Source organism: Typopeltis vanoorti, chromosome 11, assembly GCF_054136105.1.
Source record: "Typopeltis vanoorti isolate ZY-2024b chromosome 11, IOZ_Tvanoo_1.0, whole genome shotgun sequence".
Classification (NCBI taxonomy): domain Eukaryota; kingdom Metazoa; phylum Arthropoda; class Arachnida; order Uropygi; family Thelyphonidae; genus Typopeltis; species Typopeltis vanoorti.
The window spans coordinates 83,877,807-83,888,610 of record NC_143559.1 but is presented as its reverse complement, the minus strand read 5'-3'; positions in this window follow the sequence as shown (position 1 = coordinate 83,888,610).

The window sequence follows — 10,804 nt, the reverse complement described above, 5'->3', positions numbered from 1 at the left end:
TAAAAGATTATGTTCGAATGTTAGATGTTCATTGTATACTTGTGTTGAAATAAATGAACTTATTATTTTTCTTACAATAACTCTCCTGGAGTCAAAGACTTGTCGAGAGAGAGAGTTTCGTTTTAGTTTCTCTTGTGTCATGGGTTTGGATTTCCACAATATTTGCGTTAGCTAAGCATCATTGATGTTGCTTTGACTGACAAATGTTCCATCAATGTTGTAAACAACAAAACGAAAAACACTAAGTGATTACAGTTTGGTTTGAATGTGATCATCCAAATAGGACAATTGCTCTTATAGTAATTACTTATTTTAAACTCCTATGCTGATTATTTTTATAATAATTTGAACTGTTTAACATCTATGGATAACTGATTTAAAACAATCAAGATTTAAATCAATTAAGGCATACTTTCTTTGTACTATTTGAATATTTTAGGCTCGTTTCGCAAAACAGGTAAGTATATATTAAAAAGAAATCCAAGAAGCAGTCCTATAAAATTCGTTTTGACTGGTAATTCATCTATATTTTGGCTCTGGTTAGAAAATTTTGTTGAGATTCAGCCATCTTGGTTTGTGTTTCGTTTTTGACTGTTTAACAGTGGCAAAATAGCACACACACACACGAAATAAAAAAATAAAAAAAACTCGGTTCTAGCTGGAAGAAATTGAATGACATTTCGTTTTTTTTTCCCTTCATCTATTTCTAATGTGCATTCCATCCGCGAAATGTTGTACGTCCATAACACATTTAGAACTGTCTGTGTGTGGGTAAGATATCTGGAGAACCCTGGTATAGTACTTTTACGAGTATTTTTTTCACACCACTTCAGATATCCAGGTAAGCAGGATGACTAAAATTGTTTCTCACATACTTTCACAAACAACCATGCTACAATATGGATTTGAATCCATTTCTCATGGGTTGGAGATTGTCCGAAATCGTTGCCATTCTTATTCTGCTCAAAATGTGATATCCAATTTCTAGTTTTTACAAGTTTTAGCTTAACAAACTATCGTTTTGGATGTTATTAATATAATAATAATAATAATAATAATAATAATAATAATAATAATAATAATAATAATAATAATAATAATAATAATAATAATAATAATAATAATAATAATGTATCATATATATGGAAGAATATGAGCTTCTTCCATATGTAGGATACACAACTGAAGTAAACAGGTGATTTTTATGTTATTAACTATTTCAATGAGAACTTCATATTTGGAAAACATCAATACATCTTTACTTGGAAATACATGTCTATAACACATTTAGAACTGTCTAAATGTAAATAATAAAATATTTACATTCTATTTACATTTATATTTACAAAATATTTACATTATTTACATATTCTATATGTAAATAATAAAATATGTAAATAATATTTACTGTAGCTGTACGATTATGTATATTAAATAATTATATTGCGATTTTTTTTCTTATTCTTTCCTCAACCTAATGATTGGTTGGATTCAGATGCTACTTAACTGGGGAATAATTCTATTAAAAACAAGGTGGTTTGTCGTTGCCTTCCTTGTTCAATAAGTATGTTTTGTCTACATATATATACTGTATATATATATATATATCATCATCATCATCATACGTATCAAGGGTTTAGGCCTAGCATGGCCTGTTCCGGCCTTAGAAGTCATCGTTGAATCGTTTAAGAGGACGTCCTGGTTTTCTTTTTCCTAATGGCTTGTACTTTAAGGCTTGTTTTGGTAATCTTTCTGTTTTCATTCTTTGAACGTGTTCCATCCATTTATGTTTATATTTTTTAATTTTTTCTATTACTGGTTCTTGGTTTAATTCTTTCATGATATCTTCGTTTCTTTTGTGATCAAATAGGGTATACTTTGCAGTTTTTCTCATAAACTTCATTTCTGCTGTTGTTAATCTTTGTTTGTCTTTTTGTTTTATTGTCCAGATTTCGCTTCCATACATTAAGACCGATAAGGCTAATGTATTGTATACTTTTAGCCTGGTTTGTTTTTGAAATAGGTTTGGTTTAAATACAGAGTTAATTACACTTGTTATTTTTTTCATTTCATTTTCATTTTCATATGTGATCATACATCCTAGGTAGTTAAATGAATTCACCTGTTCTAAGATCTTGTTATCTATTACTATTTTAGTTCTTGCTGGATCTTGTCCTTTAAAGGCCATAGTTTTTGATTTTTCTGTTGATATTATCATACCATAATCTTTGGATATCTCATTTAGATTTAAAATAGCTTTCTGTAAGTTATCTTCAGAATTTGTAATTATTATTTGGTCGTCGGCAAAAAGGAGAGTGTTTAAGTTAACTGTAGGTGAAAGTTTAATTCCTTGGTGTAAATTTTTACTCCATTTTATTATTATTTCATTTAAGTAGATATTAAAAAGAGTTGCTGAGAGGGGACATCCCTGTCAGATCCCTTGGTTTATCTCTCTTGTATATGATAGCTCGTGATTTAATCTTATTTGTATTTGATTGTTTTCATATATACTTGTGATAGCTTTTAGGATATTATTTGGTATTTGTCTTTCTTTTAATATGTTAAATAATATGTTTCTTTTAACTTTGTCAAATGCTTTTTCAAAGTCAATAAATGCAATATGTGTTTCCAAATTATATTCTCTTCTTTTCTCTACTATTAATTTTAGGCAAAAGGCTGGGTCTATACATGATCGTCCTTTTCTAAATCCATTCTGTACCTCTAGAATAAAGTTTTCGGAATATTTCATTAGTTTGTTATTTAAGATTCTGCTATATATTTTGTAGCAGGAATTTAGTATACTGATACCTCTATAGTTTTTAGGGTCATCTCTATTACCTTTCTTAAAGATAGGAATCACAATTGCTTTTTTCCATTCTATTGGGGGGGAATATTAGTTGAGTAAATTTTATTTAAAAATAATAAGAGTCTTTTTTTGAATCTTGTTCCTGCGTATTTATATAGTTCTGAACCTAGCTTATCTTCTCCAGGTGATTTTCCGTTTCTTGTTTCTTTCAGGCTGATTTCTAATTCTTCTTCAGTTATTTCCTTTTCATTTTCGTTAACTGTTTGCCAGTTGTCTTTTTTAAAATATTTGTCTGTCCACAGTTCTGTGTAGTAATTTAGAAATTCTTCTAATTTTAATTCAGTGTTTAATTTTATGTTTTCTTTGGTATCTGCATTTAGGTGTTTCAAAATCTTATATACATTGGGTCTTATTTTATATAAATCATGTTCTAAATTGGAAACAAATTTATTCCATGATTCTCTATGTCTTTTTCTGACTTCTCTTTTAGCTATGGCTCTTATTCTTTTATATTCTATTTCATCTTCTAATCTTTTACTGCTTAACCATTTGTGATAGGCTTCTTTTTTCTTTTTAATTATTTCTTTGATTGTATCATCCCAGATCTTCAGTTTTTTCCTTTTATTGAATTTTTTGGTCTCTCCTAAGCTTTCATTTGCTGCTGCATTTAGTATCGTTTTTATATTAAGCCATTCTATTTCTATTTCTTCATTTTGTTTTATTTTATCTAGACATTGGTTAATTCTTTGTTCATATAGCCATTGTACATTTGTGTCATTCTATTTCTATTTCTTCATTTTGTTTTATTTTATCTAGACATTGGTTAATTCTCTGTTCATATAGCCATTGTACATTTGTGTCATTCAATAGTCTAGTTTTATAAGCAAATGTTTCAATTTTTCTTTCTGTTCCTGTTACTTGTAGCCATTTAGGTGGTAATCTTAATTTTATTTTAACAAGGAAGTGGTCACTGCTTATTTCATATCCTCTGTGAACTCTAACATCTAGTGAAAATGTTGATGTCTTTTCATTTAATATGAAGTAATCTAATATTGATTTCCATCCTCTTGCTGTCCAAGTATATTTATGTATGTCTTTATGTTTATAGAAGGAATTCATTATTTTTCGGTTATTATAAACTACAAAGTCAATCAATTTTTTACCATTTCTGTTTAGAGTGTGTTCTCCATGTATTCCTATATTATTATTAATTTTCGTGTTTCCAATTCTTGCATTTAAGTCTTCTGCTAAAATTACGTAATAATTTTTATTTATTTTATTATATATGTTTTGTAGCGCTGATTATAAAAATCAATATAATCCTGTTCTCTTCCTTCTTTCTGGGGCATATAAACCAATTATTGTTAAATAGCCTCTATCTATTTTTATTCTAGCTTCTATTATTCTTTCATTCCATAATTTATAATGTTTTAACTGTTTTGAAAGGGAGTTATGAATCCAAATCATGATTCCTGCTTGTGCTCTTTGGTCTCTGTCCACTCCGCTGTATATCACATTAAAATTTTCAGTTCTCATAGTTCCTTTTAATTTCTTTTTTGTTTCAGTGATTACTGCTATTTTAAAATTTCTTTCATTTAGTAACTGGTCTAATTCTATTTCTTTATATGCTATTCCTCTTACATTCCAGTTTGCTATGTGTATTATATTTTGTCGTTTCCATTTTCGTTTTCCCTTTTCCATTCTAGGGTCGTTTCCCATAGATTCAATCCGATTATCTTTTTCTGTCAGCTTGCAAGTAGGATTATGTTCTCCATGTCAGAGGACTAGCCTGACGATGGAATAGTTCAGTGGTAGGGCTGCTACCTTAAGGCTTCTGAACTCGCCTTCTTCCGAATTTAAACCCATAGGAGGAATAGGGTATATTGAAGGGGAAAGAGTAGATTATAGAAGAAATATAGTAAGGTTTATATATATATATAGGAAGGGGATATTATATATATATATATATATATATTTATGAAGAATTAAATGACTAGAACCGAGATTCGGTTCTATTCATTTAATTCTTCATAAAACTATGTATATTAACCGAATCAATGATCATTCTGTCATATATATATATATATATATATTTTTTTTTTATTAATAAGGTTAAAACACCTTATGGTAACTTGTTTTGGTAAAATACTTACAAGCTCTGTATTACTAAATCTTGGTATTCTAGCCTGGCTCCCACTGATGAGACCTCAATAAAGGTCGAAACCGGTCTGGGTAGTGGCCCTTGCCTTTAATACAAAACATCATACATCCCCTTCTTGGAGATGTGTTTTGGCATTAAGGGTAAATATTAAGATTAGTGATCGGAGCTTTCCCCACCTTTACCACGAGTTGCCCTGGTCTTGCACTACCTGTAGGATCAGTTAGACTTACATCAATTGCAGGCGCAAACTTGACTTTTTGTCTGTTTGCTTACTTGGGAAATGGAGTAAAACCAAGTTTAAAATTGCTTGGTATCTTTAACATTATATATATATATATATATATATATATATATACATATATATATATATATATATATATATATATATACATATATATATATATATATATATATATATATATATATGTTAAGGAGACCGGATTTTGCCTGTTTTGAGGGATTCGAGTTTCAGGGATGAAAACCCTTTATCGCTATATGAGACTGGCTACTCATCTTTGATTGAAAAGCCCGGATAAAGATTCTCCGCATCGTAGATGGTTTCGAACCTATTTTTTTCCCTTTTTTTTTTCTTGTTAAAGAAGCAGATGATCCGAAGAAATAATAAAGATCCACTAAACAAACAAGAAAAACAAGTTAAGGAGAAAAAATTATGTATGGAGACTCAATAATCAGGGGAGTACTTAACGAAAGTATGAAAAAATCATTTAAATATAAAGAGCCAATAGGCTTCACTTCGGCGATGTAACATTATTTAAATGAAAGGGATATTAAATCCCACATTATTTTAAAGCCGAATAAGAAACTCAAAGATAGGAATCAAAGAGTTTCATGCCGAATATAGTAAACTATAAAAGCATCAGGATACTAGCGTAAGCCAAAGCACGTAGTACAAACCAGGGCAACTCGTTGCAAAGGTGGATAAAGGTGTGATCACTATTCTTAGTATTTCCCGTAATGTAAAACACATCTCCTAGGAGATGTTTGATGTTATACATTATGGTGAAAGGTCACTACCCAGACCGGTTTCGACCTTTGTATTGGTGAAGTAGGCTCTAAAAATAAGACGATCCCGAAAGATCGTCCAACTCAGTGTTGTTCCACTCAGTGACAGGCTCACCCCATCACCGAGAAGAACTTCTCAGCATTGGCTCTACCCAGTGGCAGGCTCACCCCACCACCAAGCAGAGCCATAATCTCAGCAGTGGCCCCACTCAGAGACAGGCAAAAACCTACCCCCAAGCAAAGCCTCTCAAATCATCAGAGCCAGACCCCGCACCGGTTTCGACATTTTTGAGGTTTCATCAGTGAGTAGGTAGACCAGGTAATACCGAAGTTATAGCGAAGAGAACTTTATACTTTGCTATACGAGTTGTCGAAAAGGTGCACCCATAAATTACTTAAATATAAAGAGCCAATAGGCTTCACTTCTTCAGCGATGTAACATTATTTAAATTAAGGGGATATTAAATCCTACATTATTTCAATGTGGGATTTAATAGTAAGGTATTACTTGGTCTACCTACTCACTGATCAGACCTCAAAAAAGATCGAAATTGGTCTGGATAGTGACCTTCCACAATAATGTATAACATCAAACATGTCTTAGGAGATGTGTTTTACATTATGGGTAATACTAAGAATAGTGATTAGAACTTTATCCACCTTTGCAACGAGTTGCCCTAGTGTGGAACTATGTGCTTTAGCTAACGCTACAGTCCGCCGAAACTTCTATAGTTTGCTATATTCGACATGAAACTCTTTGATTCCTATCTTTGAGTTTCTTATTCGGCTTTGAAATAATGTGGGATTTAATATTCCCTTAATTTGAATAATGACAAAATCATGTTTCCCGGGAGCAAAAATTCACGATATTAGCCACGCCATCCAAATGCAAAAAAGGTAAGTCGAAGGAAATGATTATCTTGTTTGGTACCGATGATTTTAGAGACGAGAAGTATTCTATGAGGGAGGATGTCAAGGAGTTGTTAGAAGAGGCAAAAGTGAAGAGCGAGAAGGTGAAGATTGTAAATCTTCTACCACGCTATGACAGAGGCGAACTGAGGACGAGGGCATTGATAGCCAATGAGTCTACATCATACCTTGTGCAAAAGGTATGATGTAGAATTTGTGCATTTGTTGTCTCTGTTTGACGGAAAGAAGGATTTGTACAATGCAGATGGACTGCATCTGAATGGTTTTGGTCAGGTGTCTGGAAGAGAGCTTTGTTCACCGAGCATGCTGACGTGCAAATTCAGGGAAACTTAAGCAAGTACGGTGGAAGCAAGTGAGTTTGTGTGAAGGTACCCATGAAGAGAGTGAGTGTGAGAATGACCAAGAGAGGAGTCTAGTTTCTCAAGCAAAAAAATTTAATAGGGTAGTCAATTCAGAAAGTAAAGGTGGGTAGGGGAATATAGGGAACTTTCTGCTTCTGTATACTAATGCCAGAAGTACCAGGAACAGGAGGGGGGAGTTTCTGGCATTGGTTAGTGCAACCTCGCCAGAAGATATAGGCATTAGTAAGGCTTGGCTAACAGCAGATGATGTAGTTACAGGGATTGAATGTGAAGGGTTAATTTATTCCAGGGCAGATAGAGAAGATAGGATGGGGGAGGGGTACTGCTAATGATAGCAGATGAATTGCAATCAAAAAGAATAGGAGACAGGTGGGAGGGTGGCTGTTCATTTAAAGAAATCTGGTATGAAATTAAGACCAGTAAGACAAATATACAGTTGATTGTTGCTATAGGGTAGGCAGTTCAACAGATGATCTGGAAGACATGCATCGGCAAATTAGTACAATGAGTACAGGTCGAGTGATTATTATGAGGGGACTTCAACTATGGAGATGTGGACTGGAAGGAAGGAAGATCACATGGCAGAAAGGAAGTAGAATTTATACACCTGCTGAGGGATAATTACTTAGGCAGCGTGTGATGGAGGGGACTAGGGGTTGGAGAGTATTGGACCTGTTCATAGGATATGAAGAGCTATCCATAACCAAGGTGACAACATTGCCTCCAACTGGTGAAAATGACCATGCGGTCTTGATTTGGGAGATTGTAAAACATGAGGAATATTCTATCAAGAAGGGATATTTTGGGAACTACAAGGCAGGTGATTATGATATGCTTAGGAAAAAGCTTAACTCTGTACCATGGCATAGAATACTGCAGGGTAAGGATGTTAGTAGCGCATGGGATATAGTTAAGAGTCTTCAAGAGGAAGCAATATTAAATTGTATACCTAGGGTAAGGAGGGTTAATCGGGTAAGAGTAATATGGATGAATAATATCATTAAGCACGAGTTGCAGAGGAAGAAGAAAATGCTGTGGAGGGCATATAAACAAAAATGTGACCACAAACTCATGAACAGTACGAGGTTCAGGCAAGAAAGGTGACAGTGTGGCTGGCAAGGATGGCAAAATCAGATTATGAGAAGAATTTAGCAAAACAGGCCAAAGGAAATTCCAAAGAGTTCTTTCGTTACATGGCAAGTAAGAGGAAGAATGACTGTGAAAGATTAATAACCTTAATGAGTGATGATGGTCACGAGGAGAAAGATGCGAATAAAATAGTTGAATTACTGAATGACCACTTTGCAAGCATATATCTTCCTAGTGAGGTTACTGATTTCTATGTGATATATACTAATGTGGGAATAGAGGTGGATGAATTCTAAGTTCTTAGGATATTGCAGAATCTCAATGTAAATAAAACTGTGGGATTACATGGGATATCAGCTAGGGTTTTGCGAAAATGTGCAAGAGAACTGACAATGCCTTTGACTAAGCTGTTTAAAAGTCTCAGTTCTAATAGAGTTCCAAGGAAGTGGAAAGAGGACAAAATTATTTCTTTGCAAAAGAGAGGTTCTAAGACTACATAGACCAATCAGTATCTCATGCGTGGTAGTAAAAGTATTAGAAAAATTGGTAAGAAAGAGGATTCAAGAATTGGTAGATAAAAATATGATACTGTATGAGGGTCAACATGGCTTTGTGAAGGGTCGGTCATGCCTTAGTAATTTATTAACTTTTTATAATAGAGTAACAAGTGAGTTGGATAAAGGAAATGGCTGAACGATGATTTTGCTGGATTTTGCAAAATCATTTGACAGAATATCACATGGAACATTGTCTCGCAAATAAAGACAAATGTGGATGGATATGACACTGGTTAAATAGATAAGAGGGTGACTGTTGGACAGTGGCTCACCCAGATTGAGACCAAGGGGCCCTTCCCCAAAAGAAAAAGAAAACAAACACTAGAAAATTTTCCAAAATCTTTTCCTAATTAAAATTCATTTTTTTATTTATGTTGCGTCGTGTCTTCTATTTCTATACCACTTATGAATTAGCAATCATTGCAGATGCTCAGTCATATGTATTCTCAAATCATCTACTCAACTCTCCCCCTCCCCCCAACACACACAAGATTAAATCCAGAGTGCGCTTCTGTGTTGGACAGATATCAAAAAGTGGTACGTGGAGGGCAGAATCGAGGCGAAAACAGGTGACTAGTGGTTTGCCACAAGGTTCAGTGCTGGGACCATTGCTGTTTAACTTGTATGTAGATGATATAGCAAATAACCTGAAAGGAAAGATTCAGTTGTTTGCTGATGATCATGATGATGATGAGAAATTAGGTAGAGTAATAGTTAATCAAAGCGATGTGGAGAGTTTGCAGGACGATTTAAATAGGCTGTCAGTATGGACAAAAGTTAATGGGTATCAGTTTAATGTCAAGAAATGTAAAGTTATACATTTTGGGATAAATAGATTACAAGCCGTGTATCACATTGATGGCGCTGTACTCCAGGAAATAGATGAAGCTAGAGATTTAGGGAGGGGGTAGACAGAGAGTTAAAGTTTAGGGGACATATTGATAAGGTTGCGCATACAATTACTTGTTAATATGTTCTATTGAAGAACACATTAACAAGTAGTGATAAGGAAGTTGTTATTCCTCTTTACAAGGCCTTGATGCGTCCACATTTGGATTACTGTGTTCAAGTCTGCTCCCCTGGGTTTCTTGGGGATGAGGAAGCGGTGGAGAGGATTCAGAGGCGAGTGTCCAAGATGGTGAGTGACCTGTGGAACGTCCCCTATGAGGATAGATTGAAGGTGTGTGGATTGCAGAAGTTGGCTGATAGGAGAAAAAGAGGAGGATATGATAGAAACGTTGAAGTTGCTTAAGGGATTTTATAAGATAGATGCAGGGGAAATTTTCAGCACTTGGCTAGAGAGACCAGAATAAGGGGTCATCCCTGGAAGTTAAATAAAGATGTGGTCAGTAGGGGTGTTTTCACTAGACTAAAAAGAAAAACTATTACGTTTTTCTGTTTAGTCTAGCCGTCTATTTTAGTTCAATAAGAAGACAATGTGAGACTAGATTCTTTGCTCGGAGAGTGGTGAATGAGTGGAATGGGTTGCCACAGTCAGTTGTGAGTGCTTTTTCTGTTAATGGGTTCAAGGAGAGGTATGATAGATTGTGCGGATAAATTGGGTCTCCGCCATGAGTCTTTGGACGCCATGGAGGTGTCCGTATAATAATAATAATAATAATAATAATAATAATAATAATAATAATAATAATAATAATAATAATAATAATTTGGGGGGCTAACTGGACTTGTGAATGAATGTAGGCCAGACAAGTTGGTTTAACAACAACAAGTGGTCTGGTAGTCATGTTGAAAGAAGTACCTGTTTATCACAAATTCGTTTGAATGGCTACAATTGGTAGAACGCATGATCATGGCCAAAGGAAGGGTTTATACGCTAGTGGGGTATATGCAACTGAGGTTTCTCGGAATTGTA